Genomic DNA, 6,375 nt, shown 5'->3' on the forward strand with positions numbered 1-6,375 from the left:
TTCCGGGGGTCAGGTGTTAATATCCTTTTGGGTTCATCATTTGGCTTGTTATACCTAGAAAATGCCCGAGATGCAGACCACTGCCATCTTGAGGACACTAGTTTCCAGGGCAGAAGCTGTAGAGAGCACCACGAAGGTGTAGACAGTGGACGGAACCCAGGGCTTCCACCCTGCTAGGCGAGCACACTGTCCCTGAGCTACACCCCTAGCCCCAAAAGACCATTCTTTAAGCCCAAGGTGGTGCTTTCTACAGCTGCACTGAAGGCAGGAAAGGCAACGCCTTATCCACAGTGCTAAGGTCTGAATGTCTCTCAAATTCATGCGTTGAAACTTGATCCCCATTGTGATAGAATCAAGAGGTGGACCATTCAGGTGATCACGTCAAGAGGGCAGAGCCCTCACTGATGGGCTGCACCACTCATACGAGGGCTGATGGAGTGAGTTAGCTCTCCTGTTCCCATGTGAGGACCAGCCCTCTCCCTTTGGCTCCTTTTGCCCCTTTGCAAGAAGTCCCTCCCACAGACCACCTGCTGGTGCCTTGGTCTTGGACTTCCCAGTCTGCAGAATGTGAGAAACATGTTCCTGTTGTTTAAAAATCACCTAGTTTATGGTATTTTGCTACATCAGAACAGACAACAGAGACCGAGTAATTTCCCGTCGCAGTGAGCACCACACTGCTTCTCCAGGATGGAAGCCGTCCAACATGACCGCTCTGCCTCCAGACCTGAACACCTCAGAAATGGGCCGCCGCAAGGGTGTAGCTGGGTGCTCTGCTGGGAGCTCCAAACAGGCTGCATTCGGTGGAGCTCCTGCTACAGGGTCCATTGTCAACCTCACGCTTGATGAAGGCCACTTTGTTCATAAGTCCATCAGGCAAGGTCAGAGAGTGGTGGCTATCTTACCTGCTTCCACAGGCCCTTCCTCTCATGAGCCTTCACACGGGACACAAGCATCTTCACATGCAGGAAGGTCCACCCCCAGGCCTCCTTATCACCAGTTTTCAACGTGTTTCTTCCAAATTTTGACCACCTGGCCACTGTGCAGTCAACATGGAGACCTCTGCCATCTCTGGGATTCTGCTCACTAGAGGATTTTCTACCACTGCTGACTTTCGTGGACATCCTTGAGTGAGAACCAGTGCTGTGGGCACTGCCTCTGTGTGCCGCCCACTTAGCGCAGTGTGAAGGGCCATTGAGGGACAAGGCAATCAGTCATCAGGAATACCCACAGGCCCAAGTGTGGGCTGTGAGCAATTGTGCTGCTGTTCAAACCAACACCTGTGATTCCAGGACCCACTCCAGCATGATCTTGGGCTGTCCATCTGTATGTGACAATGGGTGCTACTGTGAGCAGCCAGCTATAGATACTAGTTGTCAGTGGACCTTTATTTATTTATTTATTTACTTTTATGTTGTGCTGAGGATCAAACCCAGTGCCTCACACATGCCAGGCAAGGGCTCTATCCCCAAGCCACAACCCTAGCCCCGAACACCCAGCTTTTGATCCAGTGGGTCAGACAGCCCCCACATTGTGGAGGGCAGCTCAAGTCACAAGGGCTTGGTCCCCTAAGGGCAGGAACTAGAAATTTTTCCTTAACAGAGTAGTTGAAGTGGGGCATGGGGGCACTCACCTGTAATTCCAGCTACTCAGGAGGCTGAGCCAGGAAGATCACAAGTTCAAGGTCAGCCTGGGAATCTTAGAGAGAACCTGTTTCAAAATATATGTATGTATGTATGTATGTATGTGTGTGTGTGTGTGTGTATATATATTAGGCTTGGGGTGATGTAGCTTAGTGGTAAAGTTCCCAGGTTCAAATCCCAGCACCACAAAAGAAAAAGAAAACTAATTTTTTGTTAAAGATTTCACAATTTTGCTCCAACTCTGAAAGGTCTGTTCTGCTATTCATCCAAAAATTGACATTATTCCCATCTGCCACAAGCTTCAGGCCCCATGGAGTGCACTTGGTCACATGGCCTTCATTACAGAAGGGCTGGCTCTGTAGGCTGGCCTTCTTCAGTAGTTCTGGCCAAAATTCAACATTACTGGCTTATTAAATGACTTGGAATATGAGGCAAGGTGGCAAACCCAAATGTGGGCATGCTGCCTTCAGAGGCCTAATTGGCTGAGTAGTAGTTACACCTGTTTCCAGTAGTACACAGGAGCCAGTACAGCAGTGCCAGTGGTTGGGTGAGGGAAAGGAAAAAGGGTTCACATTGCAGCTGCTGATAGGGTGAGGGGCTGGAGCGCACAGTGTCACTTGTTGGGTGGGGTGAGGGGCTGGTGTTAACATTCTTAGTGTTTGCATTTGGCAGAGTCAAAGATAGTCACTTGTCAATTTCAAGGGCCTTGACAACACGTTAATGGAGTGGTCTGTGTTCAAATTGCATAGTTACCAGCCAAGGAACAAACTGGTAATCAGAAACTGGGAGGAGCAAACTTTCATTTATATTTTATTAATAATGAATGTTTAAAATGAACAAGTAATACACACAGACTTCAATCCCTAGGTCCTTCATGTCTAGATGTTCATGTTGAGCACAGTTCTCAAATACATGGTCATAATAGATATACAAGTTATAAAAATGGAATACCATGGAAAGATATTACAAAGCAACAAAGCTAACAGACTGGAAACAGATGTGAGAGAGGCGTCACCTTGAAAGCGAGATGGCCTCATTCCAGAACCTAAGGAGAGGCTGTCCTGCTTGAGAGAAGGATGACAAACACACAACAAATCAACCAACATATCTATCCAATTACATATGCTATTATTGGGATAGAGTCTGAGGTTGTACCTGAAGGATTCTTACGTTGAACTTTAAACTACTTTATAAATTATTAAGAGAATGTAAACTTAATCTGATACTGATGTTTTAGAGGTGGGGCTTTTGGAGGGTGGTTTAGGATTAAATGAGGTCATCAGGGTAGGTAAAGCCTGCACAATTGAGTTCTTTTGACTTTATAGGAAAAGGGTGAGAGGCCAGAACACAGACACATGTCGCAAGCCATCCATGGGCTGTGCTTGAGCATGTGCATCTGAGCATATGAGGGGACTGGTCTGGTGTTGCTTGTTTATTGGGCTGCGCGACACAGTGTGCTTTTTCTCTCCCTCTGCCTGTGATCCCACACAGCATCTGAGATGGGTGTGACTTGCCAAGTTGTCAGTCAATCTGCTGACCACAAGACATCACCAACCAAGACTCCACCCTTTGATACCCAATCCCTTGCCTTATTTGAGTGAACTTTCTATCAAATGTCCTTTCCCCAATAAATAGAGGGGTTCAGGGTGTGCTTGCTCTCTTCCTTGCCTCTCTTGCTCCCCCTTGCCCTCTTTCCAGCGTGGGAGCTGATCTTTGAGGTCGCAGAGCCATCTCTGACCCAGCAATTAAGAAAAAGGTATTTTCATGTGTGTATGGTTTCCTTAGTTATTGATACAGCCAGCTCCTTGAACCCAGCACATCTTGTCAGCCTGGCCAGCTGGCAACAGACACACAGGCATACTTCATCTACACCATGTGAATCCCTGTACCAACTTGGGGATGCCAGTGAGGACATCAGCAGATGCAGGCCCTCAGAACTTTGAGCTAAATAAATATCCCCCTTTAAAATAGTTACCCAGCACTAAGTATGTCATTACAGTAATGAAACACAGATGAATATGTCAACCAACCAACCAACCAACTAATCAATCACATAAAATTGCTTCTAACGATTGCCTAGGGCTTTTTAGCAGGCTGTGGACCTAGGGGTGGGAAGATGTAGACTCACTACTAAAAAACAAGAATGACCTCAGTTGCCTGCAAAAAAACTCAGTTGCCTGAAACTACCATTAATTGCCTAACACTGAGGGCCTTCAGATGCCCCACTACTGAATCCAAGCCTTTGCCCCAGAGGAAAACAGAAAGTGGGGTCAGACACAAATGCAGCTTACAGGAAAGTTCAGACTCAAGGTATAAATAATAGTATTAGTACTTTTCCAAGACATGGTTAGCATAATAGTCTTGACCAATAGCCTTGACCCAAGAGTTATGTAAACCCCTAGACTACTATACCATGTGGCAACCTGCTATTGGGATCCTTTGCCCTGTGGGAGTTATCTTCTTAAATTGTACACCTTTCACTCCTGCCTTCTGTTATTATCCGTGGAGTTCATTCTTCAAATTTGCACCAGAACCCAGAAAGAAATTGGCGGTGAGCAGCTAGGGTCTGCTGTGGCACTGGAGGGCATAACCCACCATTAAGAGCTGCAACATGCCACTTGATAGTAGTGGGGAAGAATCTGGCTTTGCTGCCTGCAACTTTCAGAGCTGATGCTGGCAGGCATCCCCTGTTGTGATTAGCTGCTCACAATAAAATGGGCTTTCTGGGCTGCAGAAGCCTATAGCATACGCAGACCCCACCCACAAGCAGAAACAGAAAATCTAATTTCATTTCAAACTCTGATTTCAATAGGACTGAGTTCAGAACTGAAAATACAAATAACAGCGACACTACCAAACAGGGAGCTGTGAGGAGGGGTGTTATGGTTTAGATGTGGTGTCCCTCAAAAGCTCACTGTGAGACAATTCAAGGTTTGGAGAAATGATTGGATCACAGCCTTAATCTAATCAGTGAATGGATCCCTGATGGGATTAACCTGAGTGGTAATGGGGTAGGTGAGGTGTGGTTGGAGGAAGTGCTTCATTGGGGATGTGGCTGTGGGGTATTTATTTTGTATCTGGAGATGGAAGTCTCTTTTCCTGTTTCTGATCATTATATGAGCTGCTTCCCGCTGTCACACTCTTCTACCATGTTCTGCCTCACCTTGATCCCCAAGGAATGGAGCCAGCCTTCTATGGACTAAGACCTCTGAAACTGTGAGCTTTTAAACTTTTCTTCCCTAAAATTGTTCTGGTCAGATCTTTTAGTCACAGCAGCAAAAAAGCTAAAACAAGGTGACAAGGAAGAACAGCATAATGGATCAAACAACAATTCTCTCTCACAAAGGCAAATGGGGACAATATTCAGAAAGGATATTTATTTGTAAACCTGGAATAAGGGAACCTTCCTGCCGTCAACTGTTTTAGCAGGAGTTCAAGCGGATGGAAAGTTTTATAAAGTAAGGACGTACTGAAACTTCCACTAAGATGGGAGTTTTGGAAGTATGTGAGATGTTCTAATGGGTCTTCAAGTATATTCAGTTCTTGGTTGAAAAGGGCAAATGAGCAGTCTGGAATGTTCAGAGCAATGGATAGACTAGGCCATGGGATACCCAAATAGCCAGTAAACATTACTTCTCCATTTGTATGCACTTCTGGAAGAGATCAGCATTTGAGTCCTGGGGCTAAGTAGAGCAGACCGCCCTCTCTCCATGTGGGTGGGAATCATCCCGTGCACTGACAGCCCAGGAAGGTTGAATCAGCTGTGCCTGTTTGAGCTGCAAACTGATATTTCTTGCCTTTGGAGCTCCTGGTTCTTGGCCTGCTGGAATCTATACCCCTGGCTTTCCTAGGTCTCTAGCAGGTAGCTCGTGGTCTGGTTCTCTTTAGAAAACCCCAGCACAGTGTCCTTGTGAGAAGTGACTGCCATGGCTTGCAGGGTCTCAGAGGGCACCTCTCTTCAAGCTCCCCTGGAACACTAAAAACAATGGCTTGCTGGAGTGGGAGAGGGTTCACGAACACCTACAGGTCCTACTGTTCTTGATTTTGGAATATAAAGCCCGTTCACTAAACACAGATAGCTTAAAAATAAGACCATACGCTAGGTCAAGAAGTAAACCTCAACTTCAAAACAGGAAAACAAATCAGACCCAAATTTTAAGTTAGAAATTAATAACGTGTTTAAATAAAAACTAACAAGAAAACGGCAAAGCTCTTGACTCTTTGAAGAATTAACTGTTCCTTCATGGAAAGTAATTTAAGGTGATAAAATCTAGCCAAATTTTTTTCTTAACGGTAGGAGAGAACTAAATAAGTTTGCATGGAGAAAAGCCCGAGAACTGAATGAAGTGGGAATCAAAGATGAAAGGAACTCAAAGAACGGGGGAACCAGGGGAGAAGACCGAACACCCGAGCAGAAGGGGGCGCGGGGCGCTGGAGGCAGGGGCTGGGGAGGCCCCGGGAGGCCAGGCCAGCCGCGCCCTGCAGTCTCAACGCTGGCCGAGCCCGGCGCAGGAGCCGGGTACCGGGCTGGGCCTGCCCGGCAGGTAGCCTCCGCGTGATTCTCGCGAGCGGCGGGGACCCCGCCCCCGCCCCTGCAGCCGGGCTTCCCGGACACCGGTGTACACGCCTCCCACACAGGTTGGGCTTCTGCGCGAGACCGCTTGCTCCCAGAAGACAGCCAGCACGCACGCGCAGCTGCGCACGGCCAGGGACGCCACGCCTCCGCGACGCGGCT

The sequence above is a fragment of the Marmota marmota genome, unplaced genomic scaffold (assembly GCF_001458135.2).
Source record: "Marmota marmota marmota unplaced genomic scaffold, marMar, whole genome shotgun sequence".
Taxonomy (NCBI): domain Eukaryota; kingdom Metazoa; phylum Chordata; class Mammalia; order Rodentia; family Sciuridae; genus Marmota; species Marmota marmota.